Here is a 12,244-nt window from a genome sequence, read left to right as displayed (position 1 = left end):
CCATAATAGTGGTATAGATTCCGAAATAATGAAAGGTATTATGATCTTCCTCTTATAAAATTTACATTACGATATAAGAAAAAAGAAAGATGAATGCATAAATCAGTGTGTTTGAATTGATTGTATGGAAATAATTGAAGAATCTATCTTAGAAATAAGGTCATGGAGACTGTCCTAAGGAAGTAACAGCTAAGTTACATTAGATGAAAAATAATTGAGCTATATTTTGGGCAATATTACTATAAATAGAAGGTCAATAAAAGGAAAAGAGCTTGCATATTGAAAAAGAATATGTGAAAAGTAGTTTGTATAGATTAAGTAATGGAAGAGAGGACCAAATAAAGCTGAAGCTTAGATATCACATAAGGGCTTACAGAAACAATATGAGAGATGTACATTTTTATTTATGGAAAATGTTTAAGAAATCATTGAATAGTTTTGAATAAGTTTGTTTAACTCTCTATGTACATACTAAGGGACTCTGGTTACTTATGTATAATGGAATGATACACAGAATGATTTGAAGGATGTTTTTGAAGTCAATCTGGAAGTAGTGTCAGTGATAAAGAAAAAGATTCATATCAGACAGCTATGTTGGAAATTTATGTGTTTGGTAGTAGACTTATTATGGAGAGGGCCAGAAGAAAGAAAATGTCTTGTTTTGAGCAAATAAAATATGTTGGAGTTATTTACTGTGATGTGGAATATTTCATGATAAGTGTATTTAGGAGAATTTTAAAGGAATATATTTTAGATCGATTTACTTGAAGATGCTTGATAGAACCTCTAACTCACTAGAAATTCCTATTTACTGATCAAGGTTTGGTGATTTAAGACATTACTCAGACCATGAATTAATAGCTGTTATATAACAAAAAATTTACCTTAATAGATGTATTTTTTCACATTATATCTGGTAGTTCTTATGTCAATAAGAGCAAACCTATGCTTACATTACATGCTTGCTTAGTACATGCGGACAAATAATTTGCCCACTTACTGCAAACATTTTGGATTGCAATTAGCATTTAATCCAACTTTTTGGGAGCTGGCACAGCAATTTGACTAGAATAAAATAGCTCATGAATGTGAATTTCACAGAAATAAGTGATTTGCTCATATTTTGTAAAGTTACAAACTCTAGAAGAGTAAAAATATTTAATAAAATCCAGCTCTTCTATGTTTTCTCTTTAGTAGTTTAGCGTGCTTTGATATTCATGGAAAAATTCCTTATGCAGATGATTTTTAACTATAATATCCAGTACTATTAAACATATGCACTACATTTTACAACTCTGAATGATATATGCTTTCAGAAAATTTTCATCAAATGAGCCAGAAATTCTTCCTGACTTCAAAACAAAATGGTCATTGGGTACAGAATAAACCAAAAATTAGGAAATGCAGAAAGTGATTGACACACTCAAAATTCTTTGTTTTAAACTTAATCATCATGCTAGTTATGGGATAGAGTTTTGAAAATAGAGTCAATGACAGGATGAAAAACACTGAAGAGGAGTATTTAAATTGAATTTTTACCAAATAAAAGAAAAAAAAGTGGATCTGAAGGTAAGCTACATTTAACAAAATGACCCTCTTCTTCTGCCACTATTTATTCAATGCTTTGTTTTTTGTTCCTATATTATGTTCCAGAAACATCTCAATGATTCTGGTTATTCTTAAATAAATGAACTTGTAATTCAGCTGATCTAATATTCCACATTAAGTTAATGTTCTTCTGTATCTTTAGATATTAAAATTATAGAGAATTATTTTGACTAGAATAAAATTTTATTGTTCCTTTATCATATGAGATAAGCAATTAATTACAGAGAATGGATACCTGATATTTTCTAAATAATCTCAATAGAGGTTTAAACCATATATATTAGATCAATCAGACTTTTTTTTAAAGATTCTCTTCTAATCAGCTTGGTCTACAAAACAACTTCCAGGCCAGCAAAAGCTACATTGTAAAATATTGTCTCAGACATAAAGTGCAACAAAATACAATAAATACAATAAAATATAATAAACACAAGAAAAATAAAATTTTATAGCTATAATAATAGAAAGATTATTTGTCCTCAACTTTTATGCTTGCATGTCAGAACAGGATTCAATGTCTTAACACTCTTCCAGGCAAGCCACACATCCGGGGAGGGGCTGATGTGAGTGGATCCAGACTGAGTTGTAGTAACCTAAATCTGAGCTGTTCTCGCCTTACTGAACGTGTTACCTTTCATCCTCTATGGCTAAGACCCTAAGAAACAACCCTAAGAAACCTTAGGCTCTCCTGTTCTGTATTCAACTCATTAAGTCTCTCAGAAACCATGTTAGGAATCCCAGTGTGTTCCGTTACAGTAAGCTTTCTCTGCCTGAGGCATCTTATCTGTAAAATAAGAATAAAAAGCCCCTTTGTTTAACAAACAGTTAATGTTGCTGAGACCCGGAAGCTGTCCTAGGTGCTGAACACAGAATATAGCCAGACACAGACTTTAGTGTTCATGAGAGTTAAAAGCTGAGCTTGGAGAGATACATAAGTAATATGATCATATATTTATATAATAAAGAACTTGATAGTGGAAAAGCTTGAGAGAAAAAAAAACAAGGAAAAGGACAGAGAATCAAAACAGAAGGTACAGTTGTGTGTATACTGGAAATCACGCCCACTGCAAAACAGGCAGGGTGTCACAAGTTCACTTTCGAAATAAGTAACTCTAAAGGTCCTATTCTGTGCTCAGAAGAAAAAAAAGTGCCTATTAAAGATAAAAATTTTAAAAAGTTTTTTTTTTTTTTTTTTTTACCAGACAACATCTCATGGAATTGCTAACCAACTGGACTAATTGAAGAGGTGTTAAAAGGGTGCCACAGTCACTACATATTAATTAAGAATGCAAACTGCTTTTACAGAAGAACTGAGTTTTGATTCAGGCTCCCATGTCTCATGACCCACAACCACTTTATTATTTCAGCTCCAGGGTATCTACTTCCCCCTACTGGCTTTCTTGGACATCGTGCTCATATGTGTACTCACACACACACACACACACACACACACACACACACACACACACTCACACATACACACACATACACAGACACACACACACACACAGAGACACACAGAGATAATTAAAAATTAAAAAGTAGACTTTGAAAAAGAATGTTACAGAAGTATCATTTAAGGAGATTAAATAATGTGTGAGAAATTCATATCCATACACAGAAATCAGTGCATGAGGAACAGAGTAATTAAAACAAGACTAAAATTAACATTTTCAGTCATAATTGCTCTGTAACATGAAACAATAGCAATGTATGTTCACATCTGAAGTAAATATAAAATAGACAGAAAAATAGAGCGGATGGGAAGGAGTAATTGGAAATATAAGATTCCACGGGCTACGTATTAATACAACTAAAGAAGTATTTAACTAGGGGTGAATCTGGATTCTTTGACACATATTGTAAATACCAGGTCTGGTGGGAACACATAAAACAAGTGTTTTAATTTTTTTTAATATATCTCGATGCTAAGGACCAGGGATATCAGAGTATCTCCTTACATCCTGCTGCTAGAAAAAGAGTGGCCTCATCTTTAGTGCCTATTCTTGGGAAGGTGAAAAACAAAAAACAAAAAAAAAAACAAAAACAAAAAACAAAACAAAAAAAAAACCAAGAAAAAAGATCAAAAAACAACAACAACAACAACAACAACAACAAAAAAAAACGGGTTATGTCTACTGGGTTTGAAGAACATGTGGACTTTGACGAGTTGGTAGCCAGAGTGACTGCAACATCTACAAAACACAGTACTGGAGAGAACAGGGAAAGATTCAAAGAAGATCACACTGTGCCTGGGCCTCCTTCTGCTGACTCTTCTACTGACAAACTTGGACAGGTAATTCCCCCACACATTCCAGGTTCACATAAACCTTCCTCTCTTGCCAAAGAGATCTTGGTACTTCCACTTTTCCAGGAGTTTCTGTAACTATCCAAATGTTTCCAAGGATCTATAGGTCATTCCACATTTGCCCAGGTGTCCAAAGTCTTCCCACAGATCCTGAAAAGAAATCATACATTCTCCTCTTCCAGAAGGAGTGTCTTTTTTATTCCATCTTTATTAAATTGTGTATTTCTTATTTACTTGCCCATCCTTCTAGGCCAGAGTTCCAGCCATAAATAAAACTACAGAAGGCTCAAGCCTGATTCTGTTGAGTGTGCGACTCAAGAACTCACACATACCGGCACCTACAGGCTGCACACTGGAGCTGCATACACTTAACATTATGATATTGCAGAGGATGGGAGGGGATATGCACACATGCCAATTTCATACTTCAGGGAGACACAGGACTTCATGTTCTTGAGGTTTTGGAGCCACCCAGACCCAACGAATATTCTTAACACAAACATCATGAGTCTTTAAGCAAGACTTTAAAACAATGGTGTAATTATCATATATGTGAATAGAACCGGTGGTGGTTTGAATATACACTGCCCAAGAAATGGCACTATTAGGAGGTTGGCTTCTTGGAGGAGGTGTGTCCCTGTGGGGGTGAGTTCTTGAAATCCTTCTCCCAGCCATGAGGGAGACAGTCTGCTCCTGGATTTTTTTAGATGAAGATGTACAACTCTCAGCTCCTTCTCCAGCACCATGTCTGTCTGCACACTGCCAAGCCCTCTGCCTTGATGATAATGGACTGACCCTCTAAACCTGTAAGCCAGCCCCGATTATATGTTGTCCTTAGTCATGGTGTCTCTTCTCAACAGTGGAAGCCTAACTAAGACCCCAGACTTGATACTTCATGGGACTGCTCTAATGTCCTTGGCACCATCACTCTTTTACCTTCTGCTATGGCCCAACCCAAACTCTATCCAGTCCAGGGTGCTCCTCCAGTCTTGGTTCTCATAGGACTCCCCTATACAAGGCACTTTCCCTCAGAGTTTCCTAGTGTCTACAATACCACCATCCATGGCATCCTCTCCATTGATAGGGTGAAGTCAGTTCTCAAGGATGAGCACCAAGTCTCCCATGTGGTTTTGTAGAGGAGCAAAGCATCTCCAGGGACAGGGCACAGATTCTGGGGCTTAGAGAGATGGCTCAGCCACGAAGAACACTTGTTACTCTTGCACAGGAACGAGGTTCTGTTCCCAGCATCCATATGATGGCTCACAGTTGAACTATTAGCCAGTTTCAGGAGATCTAATGCCCTCTCTTGGCCTCTTCAGACATCAGACAGGCACGTGATACACACAGTTCCTTTTAGCCATAACATTCACACATTTGATAATATAAACACATCTGATTTTTAAAAGGTATGAGCTCTGGATTATGGGCATGGGTGATGCAGAGCGTGGATCCCAACAGCTCTCTTTTAAGGGGAGTAATGACACCAGGAGTTTGGAATCGGTGGCTGTAGGTGATGGAGAACCGTATGGTCATGTCAGTATAATGCCTCCTGTTTTGGAAGTGTTCATCTCATGGCTCTGATGGTGCCCATGAAGCAGAGGTCTCAGCATTGAGCATGCGAAAAGTCAGCACTGGGGGAAGGCGACAGGTGAATGAATATGTCTTTCTTCAAATACAATGAAAGGGGTTCTTTTCCCCGTGTTTTCTGTAATCATAGGGTTCTAAAAACCCCTGTGGTCCAGATGAACTTAATTTGAAAGTCATTACAATGGAGATGGGGGGGGTGTGGTGAGCTGACAGTTCATTAAGGAAATATTTGATGAGCCAAAAAAAAAAGTTCCAAAGTTACCATTATAAATACGATTAATGAGCATGGTGGCTGCAAAAATTCATAAAAGAAAATAACAACACAACACGCAGGGCCTAGTCTCTGATGGGCCGACAGGCTGCTGACAGTGTGTCTTGATTTGTCTGTGTTAAATGGTTGAGGCTCTAGGCTAGCCCACATGGCCGATGTTGTCTCTCATCTGAACTTGACAGGAATAACTTTCTGTTTTTGTGTACACACATTCCTAATGCCTTAATCACTTTAGCTGATGTGGGCTTTGCCAGCTAGTCAGGGATGAAGAGGTTTAATGTGTTTCTTCTTTAACAACAACAACAACAACAACAACAACAACAACAGCAGCAGCAACAACATCCCCCAAAAAAACCAAAAAATCAACAAATTTGTTTTAAAAAAAAAAAGAAAAAACACAACAACTTCATATTCACCAGAAAAGTAAACTGGAATTTATGCTGTCTGGTTGATACTTGTTCCTCTCTCTAGAGCGCTGTTGTATTAGGGTTTCCAGAGAAACAGAAATGGCAGAATGATTACCCATTGTCTTAGTTAGATTTCCATTGCTGTGAACAGATTCCACAGCCAAGGTAACCCTTTTTTATTTTAAGGCTTGTTTTATTTTAATGAATGATCATGTGATGCCACAGTGAGGTCACTATGCACAGACGTGAAGGAAACTTTATTTCTTGGTCTCTTCCTCCTTGGACACCGTCTTGATGATCTCCTCCTTCTTGGCCTGGAGGTGCTCCTCGCATGCGTTTTTGTGCTTCCTTGTTCTTAGACCTGTGTGTCTCAGCCTGGTCAGCCAGTAGCTTCTTGCGGGCCTCCTCTGCCTTCAGTTTGTGGATCTGCTCCATAAGAATCCATTGGTTTTTGAATAATTTCCTTTTGACCTTCAGGTACAGGCTATGATACATATGGTGGCCAATATTCTTAGATTCCCAGGATCACTTGAGAAGCTGGTGCAGGATCCTCATCCTTCTCATCCAGGTCACCCTCTCAGGCACCCAAGTGTTGGCAGTACCCTTTCTCTTCCCTATGACCATGTGCCTGCCCTTCAAAGTGTTTTTCTGGCAGCGAGCCTGAGAATGGACAGTTACAGGCTTCCAGATGATCCGGCCAATTTCAATCAGCTTCCTGATCAGCTGACGGGAGTTGGCATTTTATTGGTCTCATTGGTGTCCAACTGGACCTTCTTTTTAGCACAGTGGAGGACATTAGATGCAAACCTCTTCTGTAGCCTGAGCATGCTCATGGCTGCAGGCACAGCAGCCAAGGTAACTCTTATAAATTACAAGATTCCATTACAGCTAGCTTAAAGTTTCAGAGGTTCAGTCCATTATCATCATGGCAGGAATCATGGGAGCATCCAGGCAGACTTGGTGCTTGAGGAGCCCAAAGTTCTTGATGCACAGGCAGCAGAAAGTGATTGTCTGTACCACTGAGCATAGTTTGAGTATATACAAATTTCAAAGCAAAGCCACCGCAGTGGCACAATTCCTCCAACAAAGACACACCTACTCCAACAAGGTCACCCCCACTCCAACAAGGCCACACCCTCTCCAACAAGGCCACACCCACTCCAACAAGACCACACCCACTCCAACAAGGTCACACCTACTCCAACAAGGCCACATCTCCTAATAGTATCACTCCTCATGGGTCAAGCATTCAAACACATGAGTCTATAGTGGCCCACTCCTATTCAAACCACCAAACACATTAGAAGGTAATTTGGCTTACAGGACACTGTCTGGATAATCTAACGATGGCTGTCTCATGCAAGGGTACTGAGAAGCCCTTTGGCTGCTAAATCTATGATGCTTGATGTCTCAGGTATCTTCACCTGGTGCTGAAAGCACGTGAGTTTCCTGTAGGCGTTGGTCTTCAGTATACAATGAGATATCAGAAAAGGTGGTTCATATATTAGCAAAGGAATACACCAGCCACACGAAAGATGAACTTACCAGTGACTGTGAAGGCAGGCAGACAAAAATTAAAGCCTCCTTCTTTCACATTCTTAAATCTGGGTTGCATCCATAAGATCCCACCCACTCTTATGGCAAATTTTCCTGATTCAAATAACCTGATCGGAAAATCCCTCACAAGAGTGCCAAGATGCGTGCATTTTCATTGAATTCAGAGCCACTCAAGTCAGCAAACAAGATTAGTGATCATGTCTGCCATCTCTCTCATACAAATTATTATTCTTGTTTGCTTTATATTTTAGGCCGGTCATTAACCAAGCCGTGCCACTCCTATTGCTTAGCCTTGAAGCATTCATCTGCATTCTGTTCTCACTAGAAGTCAAGAAGCACATTGTATGTTCACCCCTCTACTGGCTGATCCCTGCCTCATCCAGGAACTATCCAGGTTGCTGTCACTACAGACTCAGAGACTAGATGGCTGATAATGAGGATTCAAGTCCAAGATCAGAGCCCTGGCAAATTCACTAAAGCCTGCTAACTGGCTTATAGATGGTGCGTTCTGCCTATATTTTTCTGGTCTGAGAAGGTCCAGCAAGCTCTCTGGGGGTTCTTTTTAAACATAGGTGCACCAATAACACAGAGGAGGAGTCCATCTTTGTGACTGAAGTCACACCCTCCAAAGTGCTGCTTCCCAATGATGTCATCTTAGGTGACATCTTCCTAGGGTTGGGATAGGAGAGACATTTAGATCACAGCAACCTCTATCGATGGAGATGGCTCTCCTCCAGCTTGCACTGACATCATCAGGCTTCTGTGTGGAGGCAGCACAGGCAATGTAAGTCCCAAGCATGCCCCTGTTATGTCTCCTTGGCCCTAATGTCCCCTGTACCATGTCCCTCACCCTGCAACAGCTGCCCTAGTGTGCACCTGAGCTCAGCTTCCCTGATGTCAGGCACCTGGGATCTACCTTTATCTCCTTTTAAACCCATTTGTTAGCTAAAGGATATAGGTCAGTAGGCAAACTGCTTGCTGTACATGCATGAAGACCTGAGCTTGGATCCCCAGAGCCAACTTACAAGTCTAAAGTGGTAGCATGCACTCTGACCCCAGAATCAGGGAGACAGAGACCTGGGGACCTCTGAAGTTCACTGGCCACCCCATAGTCAATGTTTTACTTAGGGTTATACTGCTATGAATGGACACCATAACCAAGGTAACTCTTATAAAGACAACATTTAATTGGGCTTAGCTTACAGGTTCAGAGGTTCAGTCCATTACAATCAAGGTGGGAACATGGCAGCATCCAGGCAGGCATAGTTCAGAAGGAGCTGAGAGTTCTACATCTTCATCTGAGGGCTGCTAGGAGAATACTGGATTTCAGGTAGCTAGGATGAGGGTCTTAAAGGACACACCCACAGTAACACACTAACTCCTACAAGGCCACATCCATTCCAACAGGGCCATACCCTCTAAAGCTGCCACTCTCTGAGCTGAACATACATGCATACACACACACGCAGGCATACAGGCACACACTTGCCCAAACCATCACAGGCATCAGTTCCCAGATCCCAGTGAGAAAAACCTACCTGAAAAACCAAGACAGGCACTGGCAAGATAGCTCAGCATGCAAGGGCACTTACCACCAAGCCTGAGGATCTGAGTTCAATCCCCAAGACTCACCAGGTTGAAGATGGGACTGAATCCTACAACATGTCCCTTGGTCTCTACATATGTGTTGTAGAATGTATGTGTCTTCCTGACTAAATAAAACTATATCAAAGATGAATGGCACCCAAAATTGTACTCTGAGCTCTACATGCATGCACATACAGAAACATGAGTTTATGTACACACACACACACACACACACACACACACACACACACACACACACACCACTTGTCTTGGAGACCAATCTCATGTAGATGTTTTTCAAGATAATACTGGTCTTATTGCAATTCTTGTTCTATTGTCCAATAGGGCCCGGTCTGCACAAGGCTTTCCCATCTAACGAAATAGGAAATGAGAATGTTATTTTAACCAATTTCAGGATGAAAATCAATGCATTCTTCTCTTGACCTTGCACGTTCCTAGTTATCTTCAGAAGTGATAGCCAGCCATTCCTGTCACTTGGTAAATTGGAAGTGCAAATATGACATTTGGGTGGACAGGGATGAGAGACAATCTGGTACTGGTCCACACACATACCCACAGCTGTAGGGGCCGGTCCCTGCTTCATTTGGTGTAGTAGGGACAGCATCAGAGGGAAAAGGCCTTATGCCTCTTAAATAAGAAACAAGCTTATGCAGTTTCATAGGAAATAAGCTGAAACAAGCTTGGGTTTCTGTTGATTCTTATCTTGAGTGAGTGAAGACACAGTTTTCAGCTTTCCCTAATAGGCTCTGGGTTGTCCTGAAGGTTTTAAAAGCTGTCACATGTTTCCTTTTAAAATTCTCATCTCAATGCTCTGAATTCCCTCTCTTTGAGTGTAATACCCTTATGGTCCTTAAATCACTCTGGTCGGTCCATTAGTCCTAATAGTTCCTTAATGTTTCCTTTTCAAACACACTGCTTGGGATGAGGGAGTCAGCTTGGGGTGAAACCTGAGGGACTGGACACAAGGTAAAAATCTAAGCATGGGTATAAGTTCTTGTACCAGGAGTTGGAGAATTCCTGGGATTTATTGCCAGCCCTCTGGCCTGTACTGGTGAGATTCAGGCCACAGAGAGACCATGGGTCAAACCAAGGTAAATTGATCCTCTGGCCTGCATGCTGCACACATTGAAAACCTACACGCATAGCATATATACATATATGTATACACACAAATGGGAAAACATGTTATTAAACATCCATGCATATAATGAATTTTCTTCAGAAAACACCCAGAGCACTTTCTTTAAAGAGGTGATAGCTGCAAAAACAGATGCAAGGGAAAAGAAGTTGTAATGGAAACGAGTCTGACACCCCTTCATTATATGGGGATACATGTAGACTAAGATTTTTTTCTAACCTATTTTAACAAGAGTTCTCAAATGCTTAGAGCCCCCTTCTAGCACTGACCAAAGGTAGGGGCAAAAGATGATAAATAGGGCAAGTGGATGTAGACCTGTTTAGAAGTAGTTCTTTGGGGCAAATCCAATCTGAGCTGTCAGAACAACAGCAGTCCAGTAGAGTAGTGTCAGTATACCAATAGTCCAGTTGAAAAAAATGTCACCAAACACAAATCAGCACTGGTAGCACAATCTAGCAGAAACAGTCAGGCCTCCACCAAACTGGCACTAGTCAGCAGGAGTGACAAGAACCAGCTGGAATAACAGGAGCTCTCTGCCACACCTCAATAAAATTAAGGTCAGTGAGAATCAAGACCAAGGAGGGATTGCAGGGCAAACAATGCAAGCACCCCATCAGTGTCTACTGAGTCATACTGGTAATCTCTCCAAATATCATGTGACTCACCTTAACGAAACCCCACATGAGTCTGCATCACAGAAAAACCAGAAATTTCCACTTCAGACACAAGATTGTGAGGAAGGAGAGAGAGACTGAGACATATGGAACAAACAAGGATATCCCCTTGAATTGTAACCTGTCCCCAAATGATGGGAAGGGAAGATATCTCTTTCCAGAGCTGCTAAATTCCAGTTAAATTACAGTGGCATCAAATTGACTGGTTTCCTAAAATTGTCTCTGTTGTTACCTGATACACAGGCCTTATACTTTGTGGCTGATAATGGACCTTCATTCAATTGTTCTAGCCCTCCTTTTGCTACTTTGTAGGTTCTCCTTCTTTCACATTCAACCCCCTAACACTAGATAGGAGAGATTAGAGGAGAGAGGGAAAGGGGTTCTATTACCATTAGACGACCTCCTGTTGATTAGGTACATCGAGTTCCTTGGGGGGCATTTTGATCTTCATTGTCAGGATGTTTAATTTCTTCTTGGACATGACTCTTTAACAAACTGCAACCAACAGCAGCCCACCTATGGGGCTCTAGCATTTATATGTTCTCTGAAAAGTCTCCAGCATTCCAAATGTTACACACTTGCAAAATCTATCTGCTGCTGGCAAAATCATGCCCCTGCTAGAGCACGAGGCAAATCATAGTCAGCCACTCTTGACAATCGGAAGCAAACCCATACCCCACAGCCTGGATTAAAACAAAAACAAACTCATAATATTTCTATGTTTTTAAATCCACCAAAACTCTCACTGCAAATAGCCAGTTTCATTTGGATATGAGGATAACTGACTTTCTATCATTTAATCCACGGAGGGCATCCTGATTAGTTTGAATCATTCATGCTAGCTTTGTTCTGTGCGTGTCACTGGTGTTGAGGTGCATGAGAAGACTCACTGAGACACACCAAAAGTCTTCTGAGGAAAGATTTTTTTCAGACTGTCAAAAATAGCGAGCTATCCAAGACAGTTTCAACTCTCTTCCTCTTCCTCCCATCCAGTGTTGGAGTTCTGCTGTGGAGGAGTGTGATGTGTTCTCTGGGGATGCAGCAGCCATCTTGTGACTACATTATAGCGAATCTGCTGAGGGCAGT

The 12,244-nt window shown here is 40.5% G+C and overlaps 1 pseudogene; it reads right to left on the bottom strand.

Annotated features, from left to right (window-relative positions):
• Window positions 1-6,450: 6,450 nt before the first annotated feature.
• LOC134484266 (large ribosomal subunit protein eL19-like) lies at window positions 6,451-7,014 on the bottom strand (annotated as a pseudogene).
• Between the last annotated feature and the right edge of the window lie 5,230 nt (window positions 7,015-12,244).

The sequence above is a fragment of the Rattus norvegicus genome, chromosome Y, assembly GCF_036323735.1.
Source record: "Rattus norvegicus strain BN/NHsdMcwi chromosome Y, GRCr8, whole genome shotgun sequence".
Taxonomy (NCBI): domain Eukaryota; kingdom Metazoa; phylum Chordata; class Mammalia; order Rodentia; family Muridae; genus Rattus; species Rattus norvegicus.
This window is presented reverse-complemented; position numbering and strand designations above follow the sequence as displayed.